Source organism: Apium graveolens, chromosome 5 (assembly GCF_009905375.1).
Source record: "Apium graveolens cultivar Ventura chromosome 5, ASM990537v1, whole genome shotgun sequence".
NCBI lineage: Eukaryota > Viridiplantae > Streptophyta > Magnoliopsida > Apiales > Apiaceae > Apium > Apium graveolens.
The window spans coordinates 301231201-301247726 of NC_133651.1; positions in this window are offsets into that span (position 1 = coordinate 301231201).

Sequence of the window (16526 nt, forward strand, 5' to 3'; positions counted from 1 at the left end):
TTTTTCTTCTATGTGATTCAAGAAACAAAACCTTGAATACAAATGAAAAAGACTAACCAAGTCAACCCCGACATCTCATATTCATAAGACCCCGGAGTTAGGGACAACAAATCAAAGAAAAACCCAAAGTTTTCTTCTAAATATTTCAAGGAACCCCATCTTGAACACAAATCAAGAAAGACAAACCAAATCAACCCCAGTGTCTCATATTCATAAGACCCCGGAGTTAGGGGGCTACAAATCAAAGATAAACCCCAAGTTTCTCTTCTAAATAGTTCAAGAAACCCCACCTTAAAACACAAATCAAAAAAGACTAACCAAGTCAACCCCGACATCTCATATTCATAAGACCCTGGAGTTAGGGAGCTACAAATCAAAGAAAAAACCCAAGTTTTTCTTCTAAGTAATTCAAGGAACCCAACCATGAATACAAATTAAAAGGACTAACCAAGTCAACTCCGACGTCTCATATTCATAAAATTCCGAAGTTAGGGGCAATAAATCAAAGAAACCCCCCAAGTTTTTCTTCTAAATAGTTCAAGGAACCGCAACTTGAACACAAATCAAAAGAGAGTAACCAAGTCAACCCCGTCGTCTCATATGCATAAGACCCCAGAGTTAGGGGCTACAAATCAAAGAAAAATCCAAAGTTTTACTTCTAAATGGCTCAAGAACCCCACCTTGAACACAAATCAAAAAAGATTAACCAAGTCAACCCCGACGTCTCGTATTCATAAGACCCCGGAGTTAGGGGCGACAAATCAAAGAAAAATCCCAAGGTTCTCTTCTAAATGATTCAAGGAACCCAACCATGAATATAAATCAAAAAGACTACCCAAGTCAACCTCGGCGTCTCATATTCATAAGATCCCGGAATTAGGGGCAACAAATAAAAAAAACCCCAAAATTTTCTTATGAGTAATTCAAGGAACTCCAACTTGAACAGAAATACTAAAAGACTAATCAAGTCAACCCCGACGTCTCATATTCATAAGTCCCCGGAGTTAGGGACTACAAATCAAAGAAAACCCCCAAGTTTTTCTTCTAGACAGTTCAAGGAACCCAACCTTGAAAACAAATCAAAAAGACTAAACAAGAAACAAAATCTACTCCCCCATACGGGTAGTGAGAGTCAAATGATAGGCCATGTTTAATATAGGCCCAAGAAACAGCCCAATAAGAAGAGCCCAGGTCCAAGAATGCAATAAGGGATGGACACGTGGCATCATCCCTACTGTCCAGGTTTTCAGGATCTGGAACCATCCAACGGTCCGGATCTGAGGACAGACGTTCACGCGTTCCCCAATCCAGCACACTCCAACGGTCCAAATTTAAGGTACAAACCCCCAAATCCTAATAGGAAATCTATAAAAGGTCGGGCAAAAGGTGTTTGAGGTTACTCATTCTATTCACCAACACACCTATATACACACACCACACTCATCTACATAATTCATATTCTACTATTCTTCTCCAAAATCCTATCTTATTCTCACATCGGAGGTGTCGCAAGGACGCCACCCCCTCTGGTTCTGTTTTGCAGGAACTCGACCTACAACTAAATCTCAAATATCCATATTTTTGTATAAATGGAAGCTGAGTCCGGATTGACAAAAAAATCCCGGAGAAAAATTGGAGTTATCATTCAGGGTATCAGCTTTTCCTTGATCTACCACTGGGGATCGTACAGTAGCACGGGATCCTTAAGCTTTAACTATAGTTTCATTTTTTTTCCAGCGGGCTAGAAAAACCACAACCCCTGAAGATCAACGGGTATAAAAAAAATAATGATTAAAAATTATTTTTATATTATTTAAAAAACGAAAATTATAAATTTAAATTTATTTTTCAGTGACAATTTTTTTACTCAATTTTAAAATATTAGGAATATTAATAAATTTGGTCAATTTGATTAACGAACAAACATGGAGTAATAAGTAATTATATCAATTTAATCACTATTCAAGAACACATCAAAACCAAAATCAAACAAATCGCCAAGGTCAAATAATTTGTACCTGCTTAATTTAGCAAAAAAAATAATTGTACCTGCTTTAAATAATTTTCTTGAAATTTTGATATATTATATCATTTAAAAAGATTATCATCATCACCGTCATCATTACAAATCAGTTAGCTTTTTTCTCAAAAAAAAATGATTATTTAATAATTTACCTAATCAAATACACTTACTTTGATGATGTAATAAAATCAAAAACAAAGTTGTAACAATTACAATGGACCAGGCATAGAAAAGTTAAAAAATAATTGCACACATGCATTAATTAACTGTATCAATACTTCTTTTATTTGATAATAAACGGACATGCACATATTGTTATTAACAATATACGAACCCGTACCATCAGATGAAAAGGATTGAATAAACTTGAAATATGATAGTATTGGAGGGTACCAAAATTGTTATAAATAAAGTATTTGTTACTCCTTATGAAATTTATAATGAGAATGCAAATCCAAAATTTATAATGATATATTAACTTGTATTGATACCTTTAGCGTTTCTCTATGATTTTCTCTTAAATACATTCAAAAACCGTGAATGACATGTACTTTTAGCAAGCAATTATATGTTACTTTTGTAATTAAGATTCACTTGTAAGTATTTCAAAAAAAAAAGATTCACTTGTAAGACTACAACCAAATCCATTCAAAAAATAAAAAGATTTTGAAATCGTTGGAGATATTTTAGGAAATTGATTGAAATTTTATTATATATGTTATGTGACATTATACAGCTTGTTGATCAAGACTTCTATTAAATTATTATGAATATAAGAAAATAGTAACAAAATTGATTGAATTTTTTTTTGTCAGGTTAATTGATTGAAATTCGAATATATATGTACTAGATATTCTACTTGTTGATTAAGACTTGTATTAAATTATTATGAATAATAAAATAAGAATATTTAAAATTTCTATAATATTTAAATTCTAATCAATATCCTAATTAATCTCTAACAAAATCTTCTTACTTTTACATATATATTCTGTTTATTAATGTAAAATTCCAAATATGTAATCTGTTAAGATTATAGAATGGAAAAACATCAAACGTTACCCGATTTGATTATATCAAATTATTAAATTAAAAAAAAAAATCATTCCCCTATTTAGGTTTTTGTTCCCACTATATAAGAACATCCATATGTGAAATATTTTCCGGTGTGCCTACAAATACAATGGCTACAATATGTGCTGCTTTTCGTCTCATGTTTCTCTTATCCATCTTAGGTACATACATATTCTTTATGCCATGTTAATCTTTATATTTTTAATAATTGGATTTATACAGGTTTTAACAAATCTAGGGTTGAGCACTTGAGCCAACTGTAACTAGACATATGAGACGGAAAGAGATAGGTCTTTATTTTTGTTACTTTGGTTGTTAATAAATATAATTTGCAGTGTTTCAGGTAAAGGGGTGCACTGTGGATACAGTAGGAGGAGGGTGCCCAGATGCAAGTAAATGTCTTAAAACTTGCAGTAGTTGTTCTCGTGGTTTTGGGAAAATAAGATCAGTTTGTGCAGCGCCAGGTGCAGGAATATATTGGTGGATATGTCGTTGCTTCTTTCTAGATGGTGCTCCATGTCCTCCTACAGGAGGTCCCAAGTGTCCTGGACCTTCTCTTCCTCAAGCCTTTCTTGTTCATCCACCTTCTCGTAAACCTATTAATGTAATAGGCTGACTGCACCTAGATATTAATACTCACATTTTTGTTTAAATGTCCTTTTCTTTGATATGTAATTAGTCTACATACAATTTGAATGCGATAAGGAGTTTGTCTAAAAACCTTGAATTTTCGTTAAATTTTAGTCATGAAGCTGTTATATATGTCATTCTACAATTTTTTTTATCATGGACATGATTAAAGTCAAAACAAAAATATAATATATCGTCGGTATGATTAACTTTGACATAAAAGAATTTGTATAATACAACTTTGTTTTTTTATGTAACTACAACTTTGTTGGTCGATGAATTTATTTGTAATTTATCGTTCACTCCTTTTAAACCTAACTTTTAAGCAAATAAATAGTCTGATTTAAGATCAAATTAATATCTCAAATTTGGCCATTTTATTCATTGTGAAAATACAAATTTACCCCTTTTTATTATAATTCCAAAGCAGGCTAATGAGCCATTATAATTTTCGTGAAAATTAGTAATGTGGGTAATGGGAGTTAACTTAATTTTATAGCAATTAATATCCCAAACCTTACTATTAGTCATTTTATTCATCGTGCAAATAAGGTTTTCCCATCCTATTATATATTAGTCCAGAGTAAATTAATATCTCTGAGCCATTTTACTTATAATAAAAAATCAAATTGGGCCCCCTTTTAATTATGTTAATATAAAAGTAAAATTATTTATGGGAGTTATTAGAATCCCTCGAGGGAAAACCTGGATTCACTACTACAACAATCTTGGTCAGAATTTTTATTGATATTTTTTTAAAAAATTCATTAACCACATCCACTTACTTTTCTATAACAGTATTATCTTTATTACCTATTTTTACTCATTCAAAATAAAATAATTAGGATGACCAACGCTTTTCTTTCAATATTGTAAGGTTTTCAATAATACAGTAATACCTACATGAATATGTAATTCAAAAATCTTCCGAGAAACCAGTAGAATTACTTTAAGTACTTCCATTATGTTTTTAACATTTTAAATAAAGGGATGTGCATGCATTTTAAACAAAGGGATTTACACACGCGTATTTTAAGGTATATAAAATGTAGTTATATAATTTTATTACAATTTTTCTTTTTTAATAAAAATTAAATATTTAATTATTATTTAGAAGGAAGAACTATAAACTTTAAGAGTTTTAAAATATGTGTCGATCTAAAAATTAACCTACCCTCCCACAATTAAGACCAAACTACAAGCATATATAAAAATTTCTCTCTCGCATGAGAGTCGGCCGCCCTAACTTCACCTAACCCTAGCCGCCCTACCTTCTTTTTCCCCCTTTCTACCCATCTCTATTTCCATATTCATCTTCATCTTCTTTTTTTATTCACTTTTTCTTTAATAAAATCGAGATTTGTTTTACAAAACTCGAAAAATCCATTACAGTTTTTCACTTTAGTTTTCAGATCTACTAAGGTAAGAGTTTGGATTTTATAATAAAATTCAGTTTTTGGATTCAAAATCTCTGGTCTAACAACATATTACAATTTGGTGTTATTCCGAGATTTTTGAATTTTGGGTTTTTTCGTATTGTTTTGTTTAAGTTATTATTTGTGTGTTTGATTGTCTCGCTTTATGCGATGTGTCTCGCTTTGTGCGATGTGGTGGTTGTGTTGAAAATGAATTGGATGGTGTATTGGGAGATCTGGATATCTCGCATCAACAACACTTTCGGCAGGTCTATAGCTGGTGTCCGGCAGGTAGATAGCTGGGGTGCGTTTGGAACGGTGGTGAAAATCACATGTGCTCACCTCTCACAAAAAATATTTGTTCATAATATGAGGCCTCTAAACTCCGTTGTTGCAACTGAGTCCTCTGAACATTGCAATATCAATCGAATTAATGTGAGGGTCAATTGTGAAGCTACTGTTTTCGGGGGAGATGCGTGCTGGATTGTCCGGGAAACCATTACCTTCATTTTTAATTTTCAGAATATTTGTATTCAGTTTGTTAAGCAATCCGAAAACAAAATGGCTAATTATTTAGCTCTATTTGTTTTTCAACCTGGTTGCATGATCAGTTGGGGGTTTGTCCCGATTGAATCTCTTTTAAGTCATTAATGAAATCTCCTTTGAATTTGGCAAAAAAAAAATATGTGTCGATCTCACTATTTCAAATGTTAAGAACTTAACTGAAATAGAGGGAGTGTAATATAGTTAATAATTTTATTAGAAATATTGTGTAGTTTAAATTTTATCCGGACTTTTATAAATCTGAACTTTAATATTATTCGAATTTTTCGAGATACGGGTCCGATCATTTTTTTTACTTAACATAAAAAAGAGGTCCGTTTAAGGCCCGCGGTCCGGATAAATCGGGCCAGACTTTCTCCGAATAAGATTTTTCAATTATTTTTTAAATCATATTTTGAGTTTTAGATTTTTTGAACATCAATAAATGAGACATCGAAAGGCTATAAGAATAAGTATTACAAAGTAAAGTAAAATATACACGATTAACTAAATTTAATTATTTAAATTTGCTCTTTTTCCTTATACATATAGCTACGTGGATATATGTTGGCAAACAGTTGAGAGATAAATACCATAGAAATGAATATAAGATATATAAACGAGCAATGAGGGCACTTTAGTTATATTATTAAAATACGGTGTGTAAGAATAAGTTTAAGATATATAGATAGTCAAGTAACCAAATAGCACTACTAGAAAAAGTAGAATATATATCGCCTCTTAGACATCGGTTGCTTCTGGAACCGATGTAAAAGGTGTTTTCTACATCGGTTTTAACCAATCGATACCGATGTTATACGTCTGTTTTAAAAAATTTAATCAGCGCGACCCCCCTCCTCGTTTTTTGCCTTAGCAAAATTCTCCCCCTCTTTTCACACACATCTTCCCCCTCTTTTTGATTAAAAATAATAAAAATTAAAATAAAAAACGTAAAACATAAAACATATATAAACCTATATGCTCTTATTCGAAGTTTAAGGTTGGAGTTCAAGTTCAAGTTCAAGTCGGAGTTCAAGTTGGAGTTGGAGTTCAAGTTCAAGTCGGAGTTCAAGTTGGAGTTCAAGTCTGAGTTTAAAGCTAAGTTGGAGGTTAAAGATTGAATTGGGTAAGTTTTAAACCCTAACTTTAGAATTGGGGGTTTCATTTTGAAACCCTATTTTTTTAATTTTTCAATTAGTTGAGTAATTTTTCCCTATCGATTTACCAACTAAAATGAAAACTTGTAATTATAAAAATATATATGATTAACTCCCACCTAGTGTGAGAGTTTGCACAACAACACACTTCGCCTACACCCCCACCTAGTGTGTGTGACCAATGTGTGTATACATACAAATCATCATTAACTAGGGTTTTCATTATATCACATATCTCTTAGCCTCTCGCATTCCCTGAATAATTCAATACAATCCAGACCCTCAGTCGAAGAAAATGGTTGAGATCACTGCTCTTGAATTGAATTTCCTTATCTTTCGTTACCTAGAAGGCTCATGTCCATTTCTATATACACTTTTCTTATATCTTGCTCCATTTCCAATGTTTTTATTTATCATTTATGTTGTTTTTATAGCTGTTTCGGTAATCCTGATGTAATATATGTAGAATTATATAATTTCAATGTGATGCTACTTGATTTAAGTTGTTTCTGATGTTATCAGTGGAGATGTTATCCTTCGAAATTTTTAAAAAAAATTATGAAATTGAATTAATTTTGGTCTGTTAAATTAATTGAAACTTGCATCTGTAATTAAATAAGTTTGTACACGTGCGTTTCATTTTGTTGAACGTGATGCTCTGTTTGGTTGGAGAAATAATTGAATGAAAAGAAATGATAGATTGAAACTGATTTTTAAGGGGAAGGAAGGATGTATGTAAGAAATCATAGATGAAACAGACTTTTAATGCTCCATTTGTTATAACGAAGATTGTATAAGAAATGAGTAGGAAGGAGAATGAAGCATTATTTCTTCAATTGGCAGTTTTGAGATTTAATTTACAAATAAACATAATATAAGTGTCTAATGTTTCCTTTTACCCTTGATCATAACGTGGTTCACTAAAAGTTTTCTATTATAAGTCCTTCAAGATAATTGTTGACATGTAGTTTACTTTATGTACTTTGTCTATCTTCTCTTGTATCTTATATTGAATTTATTTACTGTCATACTTATTGCAGGTCTGACCCATTTAGGTCTGAATTGGTGGTTTATTTTTACATACCTTTATTTCAGGGCGACGGTTCTCTACTTGCAGCTTCCTATGAGGGACACGCTAGAATCTGGACTTCAGATGGTTAGTTGTAATATATATTTTGTGAAAGCTTTGTAGTTTTGACCGGTTATAATTTGTCCACAAAAAACCACTTGAAACAATAGGAAGGAAGAAATTTACTCTCTTATTTTCTTCTTTTATCTTATTCTTTAAATTGATATCTATTATCAATTGTCTAAGATATCATTGTAGGTAGTGTTGGGAAATATGTTGACGGCCATACCTAGGCAGTAACTAAGCATATAACACTGATTCTTCTAGCTACACAGACACAAATAATATTGAATAAATAAATCTAAGCACTACAATTGCCTAATTCTTGTGTTACTCTTGTTCAAAGAGATCTGCTAAAATTTACCTGCATCCAGGCTTGCAAGTTCCTAGATGAGAACCGGTGCCCCAAGTTTGTTGTTATACTAGCACAAAAGAATCATCGTACAAAATTTTCCAGCCAACACCTCCCGACAATGTTTTCCCCGGTAAGATGTTCAATGCAGTTAAAATATAATTATTAATATTAATATATTAATATATCAGTGAGAATATTGTATGTTATATATAAATATTGATTTAGAAAACAAGTAAAATATCAATGAAAAAACGACTTTTAAATTTCCAAAATGCTAAAAGTCGCATGCATGCGTGGCCACACATTGAACAGTTTAACTTAAAGAGCGAAAAGACGCGAGTGCAAATTTAGATCAATTATTTTTTTCTCTTCTTTTTTTGGGAAATTCATAATAAATTTAGTCCAATAAAATAAGCCACGAGATACTCCACTAATATTAATCCGAATAATAACTCTCATTCATATGTTCTTTCGCTTATTCAATTGATTTGAATATTTAATATTATTAACTTATTAATAAGAGTATTTTATATTTCTTAAAAAATATAATGTTTATACTTAATATGACTATAAATTTAGATAATGACAAAATCTAGGTGACCATACGATATAGTATAGATGAATAGATAAATAAAGATATTATTTTAAATTATAGTTTTTTTTATCGTAGGTAACCCTCAGCCGCTACCCTTCGGGTGCACACTGGGTAAACCCTAAGGGCTCACGCAATAACCTGTAAACCACGTGAACCAAGGTAAACCGCATTTAAGCGACATGCTCTGGCTCAGGAGGCATAATTACAAATTCTCCTCCTGTGGGATTCGAATATGTGACCCAGAGGATAATTATCCCCTCTTTAACCAACTGAGTCAACCCTTGCGGGCTAAATTATAGTTTTAATATGTTGTTGGTGGAATTTGAACCTTTCACCGTCTTATATAAAAAAATTAGGATTATATTATAAATTTAAGATGTTGGGAACTTTGCAGCCCCTTATATAATTATTTTTGGATTATATCTAACGGTTCTCATCAACTAGATCATAAATATCTAACGACTCTGAATTGAGTGACCAGAGGACTCCCAACCAAACTTTTAATGTTTCGTATTTAATATAATAGTATTGATATATATATATATGTGTGTGTGTGTGTGTGGATACTCTAATAAAAACATGCTATTGTGAAAACTGAAAACCCTTATAAATATTAGGCCGAATATGCTATGGTAATTTTGTAATTTAAGTGTCGTCCATGGTAAAATACAAAACCAAACAAATATCAGGTTCTACAGACTCAGCTTTTCTACCCACCCACTTCCATCTCGTCCTTCCTGGGCAGTTGGCCCCCAAAATTCAAATTACCATCATACCATAGACTCTTGCACTATCATTATACCATCAAAATCAATACCTTAATTATCACTACACATCTACTTACTCCAACCTAAGAATCATTAATTATGAACAATAATCATTAATGTAAAATCCATCACATAATCACACGGTCATGTTCAATGCACCAAATTCATATTCAAGTCACCAAAATTTAAATCAAAATCTTCATCCACACACAATCACCAAATTTGAATCCTATTTACTAGAATATTTATTGACAAATTACCAAATTTCTATAAAAATCATCAAAAATTCTGGATACAAAATCACTACAATGATATTCAAATCACCATATTAGGTGACTATAATCATTTTACTAGCCAATACAATTAGTATCGGACTCTCTTTTTTCTTTGACGGCTTCAATTTTTTTGACTAAAGCAACATCATATTGGACTGGAGTTGTTAGCAATGCTAATGAAAGTAGATCTAAAAATGTAAAAAAGAACAGACAATAGACAGAAAGGAAATAACAATTTTCATAAATCCATGCCAGCCCATGTTCATTGTTGTGACATATAAACAAAAAGGGGGGACCAATACTATAGCCCAAATGATAGGCCAACAACTACTCATAATTCTACCAATAGGATACCGCCACCTAAAATTCCCATAACTAACTTGATTCTAATAAAAATGACAGCATTTACTTAAATCAAATAATTGTCTTCCCGCCAAAATCATGACAATTCCCCATTCTTCAGAAAATTCTTGTCCTCAAAAATTAAATTGAGGATACTTCTTAATGAATTTTTCCCAGCTCTCCCAGGTTGCTTCTTCTGGACTGCAATGCTCTCATTGGACCAGTACCTCCACTGCTGGTTGCATTCTCTTCTTAATCAGTTTCCTTTCTAAGATTTTTACTAGTTTAGGCTCCAGTTCGTCAGCTTCATTCACTCCAGGTAGGTTGATGTGTTCCACTTTGTTGGTTCCCAATTTTTTCTTCAGTTGGGAAACATGAAATACATTATGGATTCTAGTTCCCGCTGGCAGTTCAATCTTATATGCAACATTACCAATCATTTTTATCACCCTGTAGGGTCCATAATACCTTGCAGACATATGTCTGTATGACTGGAGTTTAATTTATACTTCATCTCCTTCCTGGAACTCTCTATCACTTCTTTTCTTGTCTGCAAAATATTTCATCATCTCCTGTGCCTTAATTAAATTCTCCCTGAGTAACCCTTGAGTGTGAATTTTGTCCTTGATAAACTGGTTTTCAGTTGGATCATCACACTTGGCACCCTGATATAAAATAGAAGGTGGAGGTTGGCAGTACAATGTTTGATAAGGAGTCATCCCAGTGAGGTATGAAAGGTGGTATTATACCACCATTCTGCCATGAGAATCCAGCTGCACCAATCAGATGGTTTTTGGTCAGTCATGCATTTGAGGTACATCTCAATACATTGATTAACCCTTTCAGTTTGACCATCTGATTGAGGATGATATACTGAGCTTAGCCTTATGTCAGTCCCCGTGGATTTAAAGAGCTCTTGCCAGAAATTTCTAGTGAAGATAGGATCTTTATCACTGATGATAACTGCTGGTACTCCATGGAGCTTGATCACCTGGATTAGCACATTTTATGCTACTTTGCTGGCAGAGAAAGGGTGAGTTAAGGGAATCAAGTGATAATATTTAGTAAACTTGTCGACTACCACTAATATTGAATCTTTCCCTTTAGATTTTGGTAATCCTTTTATGAAATTCATAGAGATTACCTCCCAGCTGTTATCAGGAATTGGAATGGGTTGAAGCAATCTGGGGTTTGGAACTCTATGATTTATTTCTCAAACTGATATCACATTCTTTTATTACCCTGGTGACATCAGCTCTTAACCCAAGACAATAGAAGAATTGTTCTACCCTCTTAATAGTTGTTGTAATTCCTGAGTGTCCACCCTCCATATTACTATGCATATTCAGGCTTATTTTTGCTATCAAGTTGCATCCGGTCCCTACATAGTACCTTCCTTTCCACTTGATTTCACCTTGCATAATTTATAGTCTCCAGGAGTGCTTCCATCAATATTTAACCCGGAAAATAAGTCAATTGCAATCTCATCATCAACATAACTATACTGCAATTCTTCCTTCCAAGTTAGCTGGATTGATGTGATAACAGAATAAGCCATACTTTCTTTATGAATTCTTGACATTGAATCTGCAGCAATGTTCTCCTTACCTCTTTGTAAGAGATTCTATAAGCATACCCCAATAATCTTGACAACCATTTCTGCTGCACTCCAGTACTGATTTTTTGTTCCGGAATATACTTAATGGCCTCATGGTCAGTTCTTATGATGAATTTATGACCAAGTGAGTAGGATCTCCATTTCTGAACAGCCATAATCACAGCCAATATTTCTTTCTCATAAGTTGAAAATCCTAAATGTTTTTTACTTAAGGCTTTGCTCATGTGCAATTGGTTTGCCTTCCTGCATTAAGACAGCTCCAACTCCAGAATTACAAGCATCTGTCTCTATTATGGCATAGTCAGCACTGGTGTGCTAGTCATTGCCAGCTTAAATCTCTCAAATGGTGTTTCTGCTTCATTATTCCATCCAAAACTCCCCTTCTTCAGCAATAAGGCCAATGGTTTGCTGAGAATTCCATAGTTTCTTAAAAAACGCCTATAATATCCTGCGAGACCAAGAAATACTCTAATTGATATGATATTAGTAGTCCTAGGCCATTCCAGCATAGCTTCAATTTTTGTATGATCAGCAGCCATTCCATTCTTTGATATTATATGACCCAAATACTCAATATGCTTGCTGCCAAATTCACATTTTGATCTCTTTACAAACAACTTGTGCTTCCTTAGAATGCTTAAAACAATTTCCAGATGCTCTTCATGCTCTAATTCATTCTTGCTATACACAAGGATGTCATCAAAAAATACAAGCACAAATTTCCTGAGCTGTTCACTGAAAATCTCATTCATTAAACTCTGGAATGATGAAGGGGCATTATTATGCCCAAATGACATTACAAGAAATTCATAATGCCCTTGTTGAGTTTTAAAGACATCCTATTCATGTACCTTAATATGATGATAGCCACTCCTTAGATCAAGCTTGGTGAAGACTGAACACCCTTTTAATTCTGCAAGTAACTCCTCAATAGCTGGAATAGGATATTATTTTTTACATGGTGATAACATTCAGAGCTCTGTAATCAACAATCATCCTCTAACTGTTATCTTTTTTCTTCACCAAAAGTACTGGGGAAACATATGTTGATGAGTTAATCCTGATGATTCAACTATCTAACATTTCCCTTGTGATTCTCTCAATTTCCTCCTTTTGAAAGTAAGGGCATCTATACGGACTGGAATTTACTAGATGACTTCCTGGCTTGATGGGAATGGAGTGATTCTGAGCTCTATCTGGTGGTAGCTCACCTGGAGTTTTGAAAACATCATCATAATTCTGTAATAATTTCTCAATTCCTGGTAACAACCTTTCTTCCTTCATGTCCTTACCTTCAATTGCATTGATTTGCTACTATCTTGTTGGAGAACCACCTTTTCCTACTTCCAGTTAATTATGATGTGCCCTGCAGTGAAGTCAAAAGTGATTGGACTCACTGTTTGCATCCACTTGACACCGAGAATTAGATCATAACTATGACGCCCTCAATCTCGGGGTTAGGAAATGAGGACCCGCATATTATTAAACTAATATAACAACAGCAGATATAATAAACCCTGATTAAATACTAACAGGATCTAAACAGGATTAAGTATGAGACAAGATTATAACTACCAAGAAGAACAAATATATTACAACCCAAAATATAATTAAATACAAATGATCGATTCCGACATGGAACCGACAGATAACCCATTGTATCTGATCCAGCTAATAATAGTCTCCAACAACACGCTTGCTCACACACATACTAACTACCTGCTCTGGCATCTGGAAACCTACAACCCCGTAGGGACCGCCAGGGACGCTCTTGTGAGCGGTGTGCCTAAGTCTGACCATCTTCTTACTTAACTGTCATGGTTAGATCAAAGCAAATAAATGAACAAAGAAGCTCAGCAAGTAACAAAATAGACAGTTCTATAATTCAATAACATTAGCAATAGCAGTATCCGAGGCATTCTACTTTTGAATTTATAGGTGGCAGCTTTCCAATGTTGGCTAAGTAAAGATCGTGAACAAGGGTTTGGGCTTTCAAGATTAAAGGCTCGAGGTTGGGCGAAAGCCGACATTCATCACAAATCATTAGCAGGACTTTAAAGAGTTTCTCAATAGAAGGAAACAATAAATCAAACTTTGGAACTTATCATTATCGTAAAGTGACAGGGTTCACAACATTACAACCAAAATGAAGACTCAAGTCGTTTCATTTCATTTTATTACTTTTTAAAGAAAAAAAAACAAATTGCTTAAAGAATGTGAACGTTTTCTCTTTTATAGAACATAAAGGAACCTTTGATTGGAATATTTAATTTTTTAAATATAATACGGGTGATCAGTCCGTACTAACCTCCATCTGGTCATTATGGTACCTATGGCATTATTCCAGCCTTATGTTGGACTAGCCCCGCTAGCCTCTTACGTGACTGGACTATTCCCACTAGCCTCTTACGTCTCTATCCAATCCATTAGGAAGTCATTTGGAAAACCTTTGTGTTGGAAGTAGGAAAAGAGTTGACTAAATTCATTTTAACATTACCAAGAATGCGAAATTATTTGGACTCATTCAAGTCGAAAATCATTCTTAAGTTCGATTTAAGATTTCAAAGAAAGTGAATGAACCAAATGTAAACAGGAATCCATTTGAGGGAACTTGATCAAATGATAAACAGGGTGTACTGGTTCCAAGTTAGAGGAGTTTCAAAGATCAACACATGACAGGGTTCAAGGTTATCGAAGAATCTAGGCTAATCAAAGCATTATGTAAGGAAGATTATAAGGGTTCTCTTAGTTTACGAGATTTCAAGGTAAAAAATAGGGGACAATAGAATAATCAAGATATGAATTAACAGAGTTACTATAAAAAGTCTGAACAGGGGTTGATATCAAGTTATCACAAGGAACAATGTTAGGGTTTCTCAAAATCAATACAAGTATATTATAATTGCAATAAAGAGTAACTACTTTATCATGGAATCAATAAATTTCCTCTCTAGACTCAACTTCACAAGAGAAGGCAGAGTTACTTGCCTTAAGTTGCTTTCCTGATTAACGGGTATTGAGCTACTGCCACCTAAGATAGTCTTTCCTGTACTAGTCTGAATGCCTCCGCTATCCGAATCTACAATCCAAAACTGAACCCCTAATTAGCAATGTACTCAACACTCGACATTTCTCAGAACGTCTAACGATTACCCCATATCGCAATAATACTCAAAGTATATACTCAAATATACTCACAAATACTCTCACATAGTACATAGTATACTATACCTTTATACTCAAAACTCTATACTTTAGTTATAGTTGCAAATTATATAGCTCGATATTGAAACAACTCATTCCTTTCTTTTAAAATCCCAAAATTCAAACCAAACCACATAATACATCATGCAACTTTGTAAATCATGTATCACTTAACAATAATCATCATGCAAGTTCAAAATCAAGCATAAACTATAGTTCAAACCAAAAACCTGGTAGGAATATGTTGTGTACTTGATGATAACTTGAACAAAACACTTAGTAGATTTTATTTAAGTGATTTTGTAGCTTTCAACGGATGATCAATTCGACATCCGTTGAAAGGGTAGCTTATGTAATAATAAGTTTAGTAGCACATTCCTGCATATTATAATGCCTTAGTGAACTAGATGTTGCAGTATGTTTAAGTCATGTTGACTACTAGCTTGATATGCAAGATAGGTTGGTTAATTATAAATATTAGATGCCTTGTAATCTTGTATAAATGAAATGGAGTTAACTGCCAAGAAAACAGTCTCAACAGATGATTCATAAAGCTTCAACGGATGCTCAACTAAAAGCTTCAACGGATGATTCATATAATCTCAATGGATGATTCAATGAAGTTTCAACGGATGATTCAATGAAGCTTCAACGAATGTTCAAATTCAAAAGAGCAGTTGATAGTGATTTGATAGTCACATGCGTTGATTGTATGCAAATGGAATGTGGCAGCCTATTTGCAGGGTTTTGAGAACAAAGAAGCATTTCCATTTCCATGCTAAACTGAAGATATTCAAAGATGCTGGATAGAGAAATGAAGAAGTATGAAATTAGACTAGAAACATTTTGTCTTATTTGTTTATCTTTTTATCATGTAGCTTGGTGATATATATAAACCAAGTGTAGCAAGTAGAACTTTAAGAATTAAGAAATCAAGTAAGCAATTACCAAAGAAATAGATAAGGCAAAATTTGTAAAGAATTTCTCTGTTCTTGTAGTTCAACTTGTAAACAGCTGTGTACAATATTGTAACACAGGGTTCTCTACTTAATATATATCTCAGGTGGAAAAGTTCAATCCACCACAAAGTTTTTAAATACTTGTATTTGATTACTTTGTGATTTGATTTCTTTACTACTTTCATTCCGCACCATTGCTAAATCAAACATATATATATATATATATTCATAGTAGAACTGTTCTTAAAATTGAAAAAGATAGTCTCACAGAAAAGCACAATCACACATTTTGTAAAGAAATAAGAGATGGTTGAGAGGAGTAGTATGCTTGTCATATAAATAGAGGTAACCTCAAATAAGAGACTATTTATAATCATACAAATATGAAGAACAACAGAGGAAAATAAGCAATACCTGAAGGTGAGTCCTCAAATGGAAAT